The sequence below is a fragment of the Rhipicephalus microplus genome, chromosome X, assembly GCF_043290135.1.
Source record: "Rhipicephalus microplus isolate Deutch F79 chromosome X, USDA_Rmic, whole genome shotgun sequence".
NCBI lineage: Eukaryota > Metazoa > Arthropoda > Arachnida > Ixodida > Ixodidae > Rhipicephalus > Rhipicephalus microplus.
This window is the reverse complement of record NC_134710.1, coordinates 175,572,892-175,590,541: the sequence shown is the minus strand read 5'-3', so window position 1 is coordinate 175,590,541 and position 17,650 is coordinate 175,572,892. Positions and strand designations below refer to the sequence as shown.

General features: G+C 43.6%; 1 protein-coding gene across 11 annotated transcripts in view; it reads left to right on the top strand.

Annotated features, from left to right (window-relative positions):
• LOC119177204 (dipeptidyl peptidase 4) overlaps positions 1–17,650 on the top strand; it is a 522,011-nt gene that overhangs the window by 383,644 nt on the left and 120,717 nt on the right. The gene's annotated exons all lie outside the window — the stretch shown is intronic.

Below are 17,650 nucleotides of genomic sequence, written 5' to 3'. Positions count from 1 at the left end.
AGAGCGTTCAGCATAGCATCTGACCTCTCAAGGAGGAAACCTGGAGGTGTCAATGACGGCAACATTGAGAAACAACTCTTGTTGAAAGTTAACAACCTATAGCACTATATCGCAGAATGAAAGAAGGGAATTGTGAGAGCTCGTTTTCATCTATTGTTTGATTGATTGATTGATTGATTGATTGATTGATTGATTGATTGATTGATTGATTGATTGATTGATTGATTGATTGATTCGTTCATTGACATAAACCATGATGAAAGCCAGCACTCAATGAAGCCAGCATGTCATGGTCTGCTGGCTTTCACCAAAACTGTATCACAGAAGACATGTGCACAGTAAGCCTACTAGCTTTCTCGCAAGATTTTAGCCTTCTCTCTACCATGCAAACTGCTGTAGTTCATTGTAGTTTGAGTAGACTTGTGCTATCAGGCTACTTCAATAAAACTTTGAAAGGAACGCAAATGTAATTGATTAAATTTCTGCAATTTATCAGTTACATTTCTGGGACTGCAGTTGCCAACTATTATCAATTAGATGTAAAACGAAGTAATTGTATTTAAAATCACTTAATTGTTTTCTGTGATGCCTAAAAGTCTTATTGAGAGTCACTAATGGACATGATGGCAAAGCTCGATTTGATGCCATTAACAACACGTGTAACGTCGTCTTTCGAAACAGTTGGCATTTATCCTTTCGAAATCACTGCCGTCACTTGGAACTGAGTACCGTATGTACGAAACTCCTCTTGCAGCAATAATCCACACTTTGTTCTTGTTGTCTTAGTGGAAGAGCGTTCTCAAGGATTCCCTCTCCATGTCTGGTATCGTGGGAGCACGCACGCCGGTTATGCTTCAGCAGATGCGCCGCTTAGCGTGAAACAGCTGCATGAGACGCAGTTAGCTGCTTTTCGTTCGAGCGAGCCTGAGCGAAATTATGAACAGGTTTGGGCAGAAGGCAGTTGTGTAGCTACGCTTGCTTTTCTGCTTTCTTTTGCTGCTTCTTGATTAGCCGTGGTGTACCGTACTGCCGAGCAGAGGTGAAAGTGGGCCGGGCAATTGGCGGCCGAACTCGCCGGCCGGCGTTCATTGCCAAGGCCCTGGTCCTTTCCATTAGGTCGAGAAGAGTGCCTTAGAAGAATGCCCTTTAATGGGCGACCAAGGGGGCGGCTTCAGCGCAGGTGCGTCTAGTTGCCGTCGCTGACACTCGGAAAGCTAATTGCGCGCCAAGAGGACGTATATATTCAGGCTAGCTTCTCCGCCTCTGGTGTGGCCATCTTCTGCCCGTGTTACTTTCTCTGTGTACATTCTACAAACTTAACCAAGAAACATGTTCTTGCTGCTGTACTTGTATTTTCTGTTCAGGCTTCTATTGTGTCCTTTTTTTCTTAACAATTGTGGTTTAGTTATTGAAATTCTGCGTAATAATTTTATAGAATGCTACTGTATGAAGGCTATAATTGCAGTTGAATCTCTGGGGCAAAGTCACAGTAGAAGAGCTTAAGTTCGAATGATCAAATAATGTAGCGAATAACTGTTGATCGAGACTGACCCTGGTACACGTTACAAAAGCTTATTTACCCCACTTGGGAAAGCGCGTATCCCAGCACCATGGTTCCTGAATGCGCACAATGCTGAGCTGCACATATCAACACGCTAACTTGTCAGACAATGTGCAATGGAAATAGGGTACGCAACTAGACGTCCTGCAATTATACATCAATATTAACAAAGGTAAATCACTAAGCAACGTAAAATAACTGACTTTTACGTTACCATGAGAAATAAAACGGCAGATATGACAGAAACAAGGCTTATGAAAAAATTAAAGGGCACACAAGGAACGGCCTAAATACCATTTAGAAAACCAGCTCAAGGTACTGAGCCTTGTAATCGAGAACAAAGGTACAAACGTTGAAATCGTTAAGAATTTAGAAGCGAAGGTTACAAACACCGTGCGATTAATCAAACAAATTTCTAACAAGCACCAGGGCATTAAAAAAGAAAGTATCATATGGCTGATACAACTTTGTTTAATCAGTCGGATCACATATATAGCAGCCTTCCATAATTGGTTTACAACAGAAAACCGAAATTAACAGTCTCATAAAAATGTGTACAAACTAGCGCTAGGAATTTCAATCAATACAAGCCATGACCTTCTTTGAACCTATGAATCCACAACACACTGGAGGAACTCATAGAAGCACAACAAATGTCTCAGGCGGAGCGAGTGACCAAAAAAATCTACTGACAGAATATACTATGCCAGCTAGGAATGCATTACCACAATCAAAACGGAGGAAAGAGGACCATCACGAGAGAAATTCGGGAGATACTTCGAGTGCCTAATATACTCTAGAACATTTATCTATGTTGCAACAAGGGTAGACGCTTGAGTAGAACAGAAAAAAAATTATCCAGAGCTACGGATCACACGACAGAGCCGCCTTCGTAGACACGGCTGAATACCCAAACAGGAATAGCTACGTAGCGGTAGTCGTAGATCACAATCGAAAGCTCGTTACCAGCGTTTCATTTATTACCAAATTTTCCGAGACAGCAAAGTAAGTAGCCGTTCCACTAGCATTGGTCTCCACGAATGCTCGATATATTATTAACGATTCACAGGAAGTCATTCAAAATTACGCTAAGGGCCAGATTTCTCCGGAGGTGATGCAAATCATTAGTGTTGAAGCAATATTCTCCACTGCGGAGAATAACGACAGCAACTGCTTTGGTTGCCAGGCGTTGCCGCAGTCAACCTTAATGACACTGTGAGGCTAGAGGTATACTAGCCGAGCTTAGCAAAGAGGGACTTCTATCGGTCAGGGTAACGTGGAGGAAAAAATCTGTCGAGAAAAAAATCGATCAACCAGTTTTAGTGATATAACCAAATACACTGAAATACTGAGGTGAATTTATCCACCACTTCAAGCTAAACTCAGCAGAGTCCGTTGCTTGGAGGTGATTACAGACAGAAGGCCATCCAAATCCCGTGCAAAAAGACTTCCTATCTTGTCATGAATATACGCGAACGATGCATGCAAAATATGCAAGTCTGCTAGAGCCACCCTTCAACACATGTTGTGCGGATGTCCAATGTACCAAGGTCATATTGCGGTCTCTTCGGAAGATCTGCGGGCGTGGTGGTCGGCCGCACTGCAAAGCGCAGCCGACTAACTTTGAACCGTCCAGCGAGCCCTGCAGTGGAGGCAGTGCTGGTGAACAGCTTCAAGCGGCTATCTATAGGCGGCCCCAGGCCCGGCCCTTTTATGCGCCAGATTTTAAATAAAATTAATTCATTTACTCACTCATCGGTGAGATCGAGGACTCACATACGGCGACAGGTTTTTGGCGTCAACGCGTCAGTGGCACTTTGAACTTTTTTAACTTGTGTTTTCCATACTCGGCGGAAATATTTTCAAACTCCGCGTGTTATCCCTTCCCGCAGCGTGCCTTGGCCCCTGACTACTTAAACTGGTCCTTTCCCCACGATAAGCACTCTACACAGATACAGCGTGCAGACCGTTGAAAAGCAAGAGCAGCTCTTGGCCCTACGCGTGTGTTTCGAAAAAGCGTGGGAACACGAATGGATTCTCCAAGCGGCTCACGACAGGTATTTCCTTTATGCGCCCACTCTAGAAACTGCTTTGGCGTGTCCATATACCTTTATGTATGCGCCTGTCTTCGAGCTATCCTCGGGTTGGTCACAGGAGTGAAGCGGCTTAGTTATTGCTATGTGAGAAAATTTAGGTCCAGAAGAAGAAAAAACCCCGACACTAGATGCGCATCTTGCTTTATGCTGTTTTTTTCATGCTTGCAGCCATTCATTTCTACAGCTAGGTTCACTAAGTTGTTTTTTCTGTGTTCATATTATTGGTAAAAAAAATCTAATGAGGCGAAGGAAGAACAGGAGACGTTAACTGTACTGTTGTGTAACACTTCCGAAGCAGCAGCCTCATATATTGTTTTCATAAGCGAAACAACCTTTAGGGTACTGAAATCTGAATGTCACATTTCGTTAATAAAATTTACCGCTGAATTTTCAATTAGTTTTTGACCTTCTAATCAGCTTGCTCACGTATAGGGTGAATCAAGCATTTTGTTACACACATTAGCCTATGCGAAAGCATTATTTTTAATTTATTTACAAAGATACCTGCTACACCGTGTTGAAATCACGCTGAGGGAATGGATGAAATGCAAAAATTACAAAAGTCAAACATGCTGCTTAACCAGAGTGGTCCACCACGGTTTACACTCTATACGGTGCTCGGCTGATGGAGGCGACATGGTAGAAGACCGTGTGCAATGCAATGTCAGTGCTCGTTAAAGAACATCAAATGGTCAAAATTTCTGGCGCTTTCTACTACGGCGTCTCTCATGATCATATCATGATTTTGGCACGTAAAATCTAGGTTATTATTATTATTATTATTATTATTATTATTATTATTATTATTATTATTATTATTATTATTATTATTATTATTATTATTAACTACAATACAATAAAACACAATACACAAGTGGTCGATTCATGACAATACATCATACATATGTCGCCAGTTGGCATATATTTGCCGTATTGCAGTTCACAACCAGAGTGACCGTTTACTAACAATTAGCACAGCGTGCGGATGATACAAACTTGTCCCACACGTGTCACTGATCATAAGAGAAAGAACTAAATACAATCAATTATCAAAAACAAGTATAAAAATATCGCTTCAGGCATTTATTACATTCTCTTATTGTTCCTAAAAAGAAGAAATTTTAAAAACTAGCGGACGTTAAGAGATAATCTATTACGTTATGTGTGATTTGACAGTACGTTGAGTGTTACGTTGTTAATAAGAGACAGCTTGTTTTGCTGATTACTGTTTAGTGTAACTGTGTAGGAATTCCAGGCGAACTTTTTGTCGTCTTGGCTGCTATGTTTCCCATCTTAATGTGACCTTTATTTCCGAGATGGTGGCATAAAGGCCGGATTTGTTGCTGATAAATGGAGTTGTCTGATTTTTAGTTTTATACCTTGTCTGCGAGACAAATCTTAAGACAGTCTCAAATGACGCAAGCGTGGGCTAGTAGTGACTGTATTAGTATGTACAAAGCCCCCCTTACTTCTTTTGTTGCACAATTAAAGTTTTGGCGAAAGAAGACTAACATTTTACTAGCTTTTGATATCATTTGGTCATTGTATCCGTTAAACTCTTAAGCACCTACATTCAAGTACTTTTTTTAATTAAAACGCTACTAATACGCTTTGTAATACTAATACTACAGGAGATTATTATTGTAGAATACCTTTAAGGTGGTGCTTAAAGCGCTTAGTTTTGAGCAGAAAAACCAAAGCTCATTTGCAAAAAGACTAATTTTTGTGACCGTATAAATAGTGTACAAAAATACAAAAATAAATTGTATATATATATATATATATATATATATATATATATATATATATATATATATATATATATATATATATATATATATATATATATATATATATATATATATATATATATATATATATATATATATATATATATATATATATATATATATATATATATAATGTGTGTGTGTGTGTGTGTCGTTTTTAAATTTGCAAGCTCCTTTCCTTTATAGATAACTGATCACTATATTTTGTTGCATTTTTTCACTGCAACTCCTGCCCAAAAAAGCACCTTCACTCGCCAAAACAAGGAAACTAAAGAGCGTGAAGCAAATGCTTTTGGGCTCGTCGTATATAACGTTTTTATAATGCGTCGATGCGATAGTGACAGCAAAAAATATCACGTGGGGTAGTTTTGGAGCTGCAATATTTCATTAATATTCACGCGGATGAAGTGCACTTTTAAATGCGCAGTATTTTTTTTTTGCCAACCTCGGTGACTTTGAGAGTATCTATCTATCTATCTATCTATCTATCTATCTATCTATCTATCTATCTATCTATCTATCTATCTATCTATCTATCTATCTATCTATCTATCTATCTATCTATTTAGCCACCTATGACTAAGCTCGCCTGGCCGTTTCGATAATGGTATCGATACCAAAATTGATATGGCATAACATTACTGTTTGAGGAGCATAAGTGACTAATCATAACATGAAGATCATGCATGACATGTATGTCATGAATGTCATGATTTACATTTCATGGTCTTGCTGCTCTTCTGGTGGTTTCGTTGACATTATATATTGCAAAACTGGTATGACATGACTGCGTGGCGAACATGGGTGACAGACCCTAACGTGGAAATAATGGCATGCATGTCATGTAAATCACCACTACGCGCCATGCTCATGCTGCGGTCGTGGTCGTTTCGCTATCTTCACATATACCAAATTTGGTATTACATGACGCGAACGGACGACGGAGGTAAATGACGCGTCCAAACATGATAATCATGATGTGCGTGTCACGTAAAACATGACAACATGCTACGCTCATAGCGCGCTTGTGGCCGTTTCGCTAGCTCCACATATACCAATTTTGTTGTCACGTGACTTGAATGGATGACGAATGTAAATGACTGGCGTGAACATAGTAATCTTGACATGCGTGTCATGTAAGATTATGACTACATGCCACATTCATGATGTGCTCGCGGCCATTTTGTTAGCTTCAGATATATCGAATTCGGTATATCGTAATGTAAATGGATGACCAATGTGTGTGACTGGTGCAAACATGAAATGTGTCGTAAGTTATACATCATACAGGACACATCACATGCAGCTCGAAATTTGAGCATCACTGGGCATTAAAAAGAAAAAAAAAAATGCCCCGTATACTCGCGATGCAACTGGGCAGGCTATTGGACGCGAATAAATAAATGGGACACCCAATACGCTGGCTTCAAATCCACACGTGTGTAACAGAAACGTACACGCCTGGGTAAACGCACAGCCAAAAAGTTAAAGCCCAGTTTGACAGCAGAGCAACGAAATGTTCCCGGCGTCAGAAATGAGCGCAACGTGCCCCGGTCGAACGAAACCGTTGTTACGCACTGACGCAGCGTGCAAATTTGTACCGATTGCGACAGCCAATAAGATCACGAAAAATCTAGTTCCAATGCTTCGGGCGCTGAACTCGCGGTGCACTTCACAGGTAGCTGCTTTTCGCCTCTGATTGATCGACTTCGCCTAATATACATGCAGTATATAGTGCAGGCTGGAACTTGTTCCTGCGCACAATTATATTATGACAGCGTTTTTTTTTTTAAGTATTCTTGTTTTTTTCGCCGAGGTCATGCGATATATACTCACCTTCAGCTATTATACGCGTGCCTCGGCGTTGAGCGTGTAGAATGCCCGAGCTGTCACAAGCCTAGTGTTACCGTACAGTGTTGCCTGGCTTTTGCCCCGTGTATGCAGCTGATACTTGAGGATGCAGCCACGAAGGGCAAGCCCGCATGTTGCGGATCGTTGCTCTCTCCCGACCTGGCTGCTATCTGGGCCAGACAGGCTCGGTGGCCGTGGCACCACGTTTCGCACCGCTCCTTGGCCCGGCCGATCTGGCCACGATCAGCTGCAGATCGTTAGGCGCGTGTAACCCCCGTGGGGACGAGAAGTCGTCCTTCCCTTCGGAGCACTGTTATCGAGGCCGGGCAGGAGACACAGCAGGCGCCTCTGGGCGTGTTTCCCGCAGCCTCCAGACCTGCTAAGTGGCGATCCCATTAGCGAGCACTGCGTCCCCACAATGTGCGCCTTCCTCGGCTCTCTCTCTCATCCTTCGCTCCTCGTCGAAGCATCATCGCTCGCATTTTTTTCCCGGCATATTGAACGCGTACTAACCCGCCTCATAAACCGAAGTTAGCTGTGCATCTCCTGATACTCTCGCCTTCCCTTTTTTTTCTGTATACCTTTTTTTTCGGCACTCACTTCCGATCGTGTGTTCATTAGCAGCTCATTTGCGTTTTCGCCGCGAGCGCATTCGCGCCGAGCGCGTATGGATATTTAGCTAGCGACCTCGTACGTTCTTTGAGCTACACCATATAGAGGTGCACGGTCGTTCACAAAAGGAAAAATCATGTCGAATTTCGCTTCCTTCCGTCGTGATAAAGCTATAGGTGTGAGATTTCTGACCGTGATGCTATATCGTGGTTGGCTTTTATATCAAATGTCTCTTTTTATAATTCCATGAATCTCTGTTACATTATTTTAAGTTTCTTTTTTTTCTCATTTCTTGAGGAAACTAACGAGAGGAGGGGAATGAGGGTGAAATGAAGCAATCGATGAGGTTTTCGCGAGCAAAATCTGCGGTTGCGCCAGGCCATGCCGCGTCTATCTCTTAAAATATTCTTGGTTACCATTTTCCCATAAAACTACCAACTAACTTATGCAATCAAAGAACGCATAAAGATGTTTTCTTTGACGCATTTGAAAAATTGGCGTTCTTTGCTACCTCGTTATCGCGAAGCATTGGTCGTGCTCTCCTTAGCAAGAGTCGACGGCAAATTACAATTGATAGAGAGTGCTGAAGCACGTCTTCGGTTTTCCAAACCACGACTTATCCAGCGGGTTACATCTAAAGAACGCTTCGGTGTCTTTCAGGTAGCTAATTACGGCCTCTTCTAATTTAGCTTAACGGTGGTGTCCTGAATTATATAACTAATCGTTCTAAGCTTTAACAAAGATAGGTGAGCCAGCATTCTACCGTTCAGTTCTCAGTACATGTACAGCCGCAGCCACATCTGCGTATGGCGCGCGAGCGGCTGGCTTTGCTCTGCGGCGCGACACCTTGCGGCCGTTGCGGGTTTTGACGCCGCGGGCACAGGAGCATGCGTGGCTTTAACAGACATGCAGGTATGCTCTGCACGGGTGACAACGGTGGAAGGTGGGCTCGTTTAGGCGAAAATCCGTGCTCCCTCAGGGCGCTTTCGTCACATCTACTTAATAAAACAAAGTGCGTTTCGACTCATAAAACAAGCGTGCATCAACAATGCACGCTTCTTGGCTGTTTTGAGGCATGCGATCATATGTATATATGATAATTCCAACAGCTCCGTAAGGAAAATCAAGACGGCTACAAAGAGTGCGTCGTTTATGCAGGTGTGTGTTGGAGACGCGTACCGTCTTATGAAATAAATATGACGAAAGTGCCCTCAGCGAGCACGGATCTTCGGTTAAGCAAGCACACCTTGCAACGTTGTCAACCGTGCAGAGGAGGCCTGCTTGTTTGTAGGGCCGTGCATGCTCCTGTGCACGCAACGTCACAATCCGCAACGGCCAAAAGGTGTCGCACCGCTTAGCAAGGCCAGCTGCTCTCGCGCTATACACAGATGTGGTTTTACGTATAATGCGGGCACTTTATCAGATCCTCAAAAAGGGCATTCAGAGCCAAAGTTTAGGATATATATATATATATATATATATATATATATATATATATATATATATATATATATATATATATATATATATATATATATATATATATATATATATATATATATATATATATATATGTGTATGTATATATGTGTATGTATATGTATGTATATGTATACCCGTCTTCGGTCGTTCGTTGATACACTGTGACCGCCACACGTCATCAACGGCGGGTCGCGTTTCCTCGCCTTCATCGACTTATCTGCAGAAACTGCGCAGGCAGCGAGGCGGAATGTGCCTTTTCTAGGCTGCTCTTAGCTTCATCGTAGTAATGATTGTTCGGATCTTGCCTTGAAAAACCACGATATGATTATCAGGGACGCAGCAGTGGAGAGCTCCGGACCACCTTATACTGTTTAATGTGCCTCTAAATCTAAGTACACGAACCTCGTGCATTTCGCCTCCATAGAAAACGCACCCGCCACGGCCAGGGTTCGATCCCGCGACCTTCGGGTCAGTAGCCGAGCACCATAATCACACATGGCTGGCTACTTCGTTGCTTTAGGTGTTAGTCAATTTGTTGATAACTCGATACGTCCGATATATTTTTTCTCTCATCTACAATGCGAGCAGATGAGAGTGCTAAGATATTTTTAATACGAGTCAAAAGGGACGCTACATCGAGTGTCTCGCTTCCGAATAATATTTAAGACTAGTCAGCTCTCGATCTTCCCGAGAATCTTGATTTCCTGCAGAAGTCATTGCTCACAGTGCTGCGCGGAGCCGCTGCGGGATCGTTCCCCAAAGAGCCGCGGTTGCTCGCTCGTTTCCTTTCGCAAGCGGCAACAGCAGCAACGCGATGTGTGTACAGTCTGGCAGCAGCAGCTCGGCGTGGGCCCTCCTTTCTCGCTTAGCCGACCGGAGTCGGAACAACCACGCAGATAAACAAACCGGCGTGCGCAGACCCGCATCTGCGGACAGTCGGAACTGACCTCGCCAGACTCGCGTCGCTCCTCGCCGACCGCGCACGCCGCTTCCATCTCGGCGGCGCCTTTCGCAACGGCTTAGCGCACTGTTCCGGCAAGTCTCGCTAGTGTGGCTCGGTAGGAGAAACTCTCTGTTTTCGGTGGGGTACTGAAATTTCTTAAACACACACACACACACACGCGCGCGCGCGCGCGGCATTGTTTTTAGAAATAGCCAAATACGGCAACAAACTAGGCCGAATTTCACAGGAGTGTAAAGCAGAAGCGTAACGTTTGATGCTTGCAATCACCTAGCAACAATAGGTAACGCACAAACAGCCTGAATGCTAATGTATTGTAATTTATTGAGTACCTGTAGTGTGAGAACTTCAACGTATTGATTCCTAAGCAGCCACACTTTGGTGCGTGGTCGATATTTCAATAGGGGGGTCGTAACACCTGAGATTATACACTGAAGCCACAGCCAGCGTGCAAGTCGAGTGGGAGTGCTCAGTAAACGATAATTCACTCTGGATTTGTTTCATCTAGTTATCTGCTTCGGCAGCTGAACTTACTAGCTTTCTTGTGATGCCATGAAAATGAGAAGGCCCGAAACATGTACGCAAGTCACAATACGGTGGAACGAATTGAAAAGTATCTGCAATAGCACATCTAAGCGCAAACTTCAAGGCGCTTCGGAACGTCCTCCTCTTTCGACGTCTGTATTCTATTACGGTTTTCGCCACCGCCTTATTGTTTAACAAATTTAATGCCCCGGGATCTGCAATTTGTTTGGACTTCAGAATATACACACAGTTTTTACGGTATGATCAGAGAAAAAAAAGAGAGAGAGAACGGGCATCACTCACAATACACTAAATATTGCACCATAACATCGAGCACATATTTCATGGCGAAAGAAGAGACGTCCTGATTCTGTCGTGTGCATAGTGTGGACAGATATTGCACAATTAATAAACAAAGGGGCACCAAAATATGCATAACTTCGCAGATGTTTTATGACGCTTACTCAGTAGCAAGGCTCGACCATAAACACAGATAAAACTCTGTTAAAGTTACATTAATGGAACATTTCACCTTAACCTTTGGGAATATTTTGAACCACACGCACTGCAGTGCGCAAGTAATTGTAAACGGACGTCAGATGTCGCCTCCAGTAAATGCACATGCCGGCATGTGACATTAGCGGTATTGCATTTGTTGTGACAATGTGCCTGCTGATGATATTTTAGTGTGCAGTGATTCCTGGGCCCGTACAAATGCAACGAACAAAAAGCATGGATGCGTGCGTGAGTTATTCCTAAAAACGACGGATCACTTTTGAATGTGCTCGTGCGTATCAGTGTGTGTGCCGCGCGATCACCGGAATGCAGCAAAGTGCTGGTTAAGAAATTGTTGGGCCTCGTGGGAAAAACGATCTCAGCGAAGGAAGTTGCGGGAAATATTGCCAATCGCATTACTAATGGAGGAGCGGCGAAGGCCGTCCTTGGAGTGACGGTTGGGCTGTGTTTCGATCTGCTGTGATCTGCTGTGATCTCCAGCATGACGCGACCGACTCAAAAGACGTTCCTTTTCCGGCTACATCTATACCAACTTCCACCTGTTTCGCTGGCGACCGTATTCTCGCCTCAAAGAGGCCGCTTTAGCTGAACAGGTGGACGTGTCTCTGCGCAACAGGTGCGTGCAAGATGAGCACTCGCTTTCGCATATGCGGACGCCACACGTACAGCTTGATCATTGTTTTAGGCGAAAAAAAAATCCAACATCTCCTAGAACAGAGTTAACAGAACCACAGGACTGTGCGCAGAGCCGGTGCATGCGAGACAATGACGCTCTCGCACAGTAATTTCGTCAGGCCTCTTGCACATGTAAGAAAACTTTCGTTTATAGAACTGAAACTGTGGTTACATGGCAGAAAGGGGGGGGGGGGGGGGACATTCCGTATTCTTGGCTATTTATATTTAAACAACATTAATTAAAAGTGTTGAAGCGTATGGTGTTTTTAGATGATTCCTTTTTCTGTTTTTTGATGCAATTTCAGTATTTAACTAAGAGTGACTGTATAAGGAGATAAGTCCGGCGGTGTGTGTCACTAATTCTGAGTTAAACTTGATGGTTTTCATTCAACATGCAATAAATGTATTGCCATAAATATGCCTGTTTTAGAGGTAGTATTCACGGACTCAAACGTTAAAATTCAGGACTAAGTAAGGCACCCATATTGATTTTCAAGGTCTACAGTTCGTGTCATATCCGTATAACCTTAACTTGAACACTTACATCACAGTCAAGGTACTTTTAGCGACCACTTTTGCAGTGACATGACGCGACTATTACGCGCGATTCCTTATAGCACTCCTTATACGAAAAAAAAAGTAATGTTGCCTTTTGATTCGTAAGTGCTGTACTCTCCGTGTGCAAATAATTCTCTGAGGTATGATACTATTTTCTCGAAATGCGCTTTGGCGCAGATCTTCCGGGTATACATGTATGAACCTCGCAGAGTGGTATTGTGTTTATGAGTAGGTTGATGTGGTTTTAAGCCTTGTTGTTTGCCCTACTCTGTACTTGTAGTGTCGTCACAACGCGCAGACTGTTGACCGACATGACACAAACTAAATTTCGAAATTTGAGCGTAATCTTTCAGTTTTTCTGCCCATGGCAGCAGCCGTAGTATTGTGAGAATTTCCCCCGGCACGGTGTCGATTACTTGTCAATTGACATTAAGTGTCATTCATTATTCGCACTTATTCTACCGAGTACCTGCGTGAGGGGTGGCTCTAATAAGTATACCACAAGAATTTTCTAATTGTGTTATTTCAACTTCTGGGGAAATCAATTAGGAGTCACATCGACGACGTTTTGCGTCACATGAGTCTCTCAAAGAGATAAATAAAGAAGCTAAGCAAGTGCGTTGGGTTGGGGAAAACAACCTCTTTCGTAAATTATTTCTCGCTCTTTCTCAAAACTGTGCTCTCAATCTTCAAAGACACTTCGTTCGCTGCGCCGGCGCTTTTCTTAGCGGCGCCATCCTTTCAGTTTTCCTATTAATCAAGTTGGGTCCTCTAGCAGTCAGGTAATCGAGTCTCTAACGCGTTTAGCCGCCAGTGCTTGCTTGCCTCCGCTAACTGAATAAGAGTTCGGCCGGTCTGCATGGCGTGCTTCGGGAAAAGAGGCATACGCGAGTCCAGGATTCGAGATAAATGCGTGGTACGCGCTGCACACTCATCCGCAAACCAATTTCCTCCTGGGACCGCCGACTCGGTTCCTGATCCGGTTCGACCCCTCGGCACCGCGATCGGCCACCAGCAATCATATCGGAGCCCCCGCGTGGGCCTTATAGTCTCCCTCCTTTCTTTCGCTCGGTCCTCTTGCACAGCGGGAGCGCCGCGACGGAAAGTCGCGCTTCTGTCAGGCAGGGACGCCTTGGCCAGCCGATCAGGCCCGTATGGTGCTCGCAGTGTAACGGGTCAGCCTTGTTAGCATGCCGGCGTACTGCTAAAATTTTTTTTCGCAGGTGCTGTTTGCCATTGTTGGGTCGCTTGCACTAACAATGTGTTTCAGATTGCGATTTGCCACCATCTTCTCTTGGGAACACACTTAATGTAAAACTCTCTCTCTCTCTCTCTCTCTCTCTGTGTGTGTGTGTGTGTGTGTGTGTGTGTGTGTGTGTGTGTGTGTGTGCGTGCGTGTGTGTGTGTGTGTGTGTGTGTGTGTGTGTGTGTGTGTGTGAGAGAGAGAGAGAGAGAGAGAGAGAAAGAGAGAGAGAGAGAGAGCTTTTCTGCACTGGTGTAATTCAGTCATACCTTTCTGTCGATTCTAGTTTCATTTCTTGTGATTCTTCAGATTTGTCATTTTCAGCACGTCGATTGAGGGGATAACAAAGTCACTCTGTCGCAACAGATGGCGACTAGTGTCGAAGAACGAAGAAGAGTAGCAATAGTAATTAATGCATGAATTTCACAACACCTCGGCCGTTGAGAAATTCATTCTAGCAAATATGCCGCACAAGTTCATACTGTTACTGGGCTCGTATTCAGAAGGAATATGCACATACAGCTAATAAGAGGGGCCTAAAAAAAGCGACGCGTCTTCGAATGAGTGAGATAACATCTGTATCACGTGACACTAGCGCAGCTGATTGCTTCCTTCGGGCGCATGTTCATACATAGGCTTCGTGCTCTATATATAGGTACACAAACATATCCGTCCTATAAACGACACCAAACGCGAACCAATGTGTAGTAGGCAAAGAATGCCTCGTTTTTAAAAAAGTTATTCCACTGCATAATCACTCCTTAGCTCAGGGTCTAGCCACTCATGACGTTGGACGTTATTTTTGAGAGTATATCGACCAACGGCAAATAGCAGTTACGATCGAAGCGACATGGAATTGGTACCAGGTGAGCAAGCAGGACTTGGGAATATCCGGTGCCTGTTAGTAGGCCCATCTCGATGCGTCGCGGAACCTAATCATAAACCTCTCTAAGATACACCTTTGTGTATTCGGGCCGTATAGAATAACATTGCGGGGATGGCGTCGTCACGCCAGGGGAAATGTTTGCAAAACAACAGTGCATTATTATTATTATTATTATTATTATTATTATTATTATTATTATTATCATTATTATTATTATTATTATTATTATTATTATTATTATTATTATTATTATTATTATTATTATTATTATTATTATTATTATTATTATTATTATTATTATTATTATTATTATTATTATTATTATTATTATTATTATTGGGCATGGTACTTCTTTCGTTTGATTGGGCTTCATGTCCCGAGGAACCATGCGTATGCTACGAGGTGAACCCAACAAAACATGAAGCCAAGCGAAGCACATGTCGTATATTATTCGTTGCTTTTAATATGGGCGCTGTGTATTTAGCTCACACCGTCAACAATCTTTTTCCCCTTTCATCTCGGTCTGAATAACAATTTTCAATTTCAATCACAAGCTATTTTCTCTGTTCTCTCCGCTGTCTATAGTTCCGTCCGGAAAGAATAAGATGAAATAATCGGGCGCCTCAAATAACTCCTCCCTCCCACTTCCAACTCTACTTCACAAGTGCTACTACGAGGAATATGTCGTATGAACGGCGGGGACTGAAATTTCAACGCGTTCGTGTTTCTGCATTCCGGCCCTGTAGTAGTGCAGCTACCGTGCCGGGAAATCGAAATGGTGCCCTCGCGTTCAGCTCCAGAGTCTCCGGGCCGGCTTGGCAGCTAGAATAAACAACGGAGCCAGTCTGTTTTGAGAACCTCGCAAGACAAGGCACAAAGTCCAAAACAAACCACGGCCGTTGCATGCGTGCTTTCGTAAACGTTCTAGTTCCACATTGTCTCGCCGAGCATAGCTCTTCTTCCGAGAAGAAGCTTGACGATCAGCGATCACGAAACACCGTTTATATCGTGTGCGCTGCCACAGCTTTGAGGCGAAATGCAAATAGCGAGAAACAAAGAAAAGTGCCCCGTGAAGATGACGCTGTAATGTCAGCCTCGGGGCACCATCTTTACCGCACGTGAGGACCTAGAGACGACCTTGTGTGGAGCTTTGCACGAATTTTGCGTCGTTTGTGAGAACCCATTCACTTAAGCGGGATGATCGGACGTCTGTTGCCCCATTGAAATGCACGTCAGAAACAGAAGCTGACTGTAGTTCAACTATCTCAGCACCGATTCGAAAGTGGGGCATTATAACGTGCGTCGTTTCGGGAATTTCATCACAATCAGTAAGATTAGATATTTCACAGCAGTTTACGCATACTAAAAGGCAGAGACGACTGGACGTGTTGCATGTCCCAGTTCACAACTGTCGCCTTTGGCAACTAGAATGTAGATACCGAGATGCAATATCCTTGGTTGATTGATATGTTGGGTTTAACGTCCCAAAACCACCATATGATTATGACAGACGCCGTAGTGGAGGGCTCCCGAAATTTCGACCACCTGGGGTTCTTTAACGTGCACCCAAATCTGAGCACACGGGCCTACAACATTTCCGCCTCCATCGGAAATGCAGCCGCCGCAGCCGGGATTCGATCCCGCGACCTGCGAGATTCAGTATCCTGATTAAGCGGAAATTATGAGACAGAAGAAGAGTGGTTGATGGTACCTTACGTTTAATGTCTCACACATTTTAAAACTCTCTACTACGAAACAAGTTATAACTGTCGTACATTCGCAAGTGGATTTTAGCGTACTGATATAACCTTTTTAAAGAAGTGATTGTAGCCTTTTCCCGAAATAATCAAGCCTAGGTACTTTTGTGTTATTAAGCGAAATTCTGCTATATTGAGCCAGAATGACGTTTATATTACATGCATTAAACACTGCCACTGTCAAACCCGAGAGATGTTTTTCTTCGTCACACTGCTTGGTAACCATGATCGATAAAATATTAACACAGTATGCGCGTTTGATAAATAGGGATACTGCAGCTGTCAAGCTGGTACCTATGAGCCGGAGCTAGCACGTATCATGAGCTATCAAATGGTAGCTTGGGGCCTCCGGGCACTACGAGCAGCTTGCTTAGGCACCGTAGTTGCGCTGAAGTTTTCGAAACGGGATACAGCAACGGCATTTCCAGCTTAATCCCTGTGCTGGCCTTTAACCTCCGATCGATGATGTTTCCTAAGAGGCCCGATCAAAAGCAAGGCGCAGCCGTGGTCCTTACCCGCCTCCACCGTTTGCGCGGTCATGGTGCTGTGCTCCCTTTGACCGCATTGCATTCCCGGTTGTGGAGACCGCATTTTGATAAGGGCCGAAAGTAAACACGTTTGTGTGGTGAGTTTCGTTAAAACAACCTCACGGTCCATATTCCTGAAAAAAATTTTGCGCTAAAATGGATGGTCAATCTTCACACCGTACAGCGAACACCGAGAAGTTCACGAGCACACTTGACTACGTTTCTCGTGAAATATCGTTGTTACGTCGAACGCATCTATGGCGTGATAACAGGCTTTTTTTCTGTGACTTAATCAACAAGAATCAATAATTGCTGGGGTCTTAGGTTACAAATTGCATTATATGATCACGAGGCACTCCATGGTAGAGGGCTCCAGAAATTTCGACTATTTGTTCTTTCATGTTCACATAAATATAAGTACGCGGACTTCTAGCATTTAGCTTGCCTCGATATGCGACCTCAGCCGCCGAGTTTGAACCCACAACTTTCAGGCAGTGGTTGCGATCACCGCAACCACTGCAACACCATGAGGGCTAAGAAAAATATAAAGAATATGACGCAACATCTCTGCTCCAGGGGTCACTCTTATTGCTTTCGTTTCGCGGGGCAC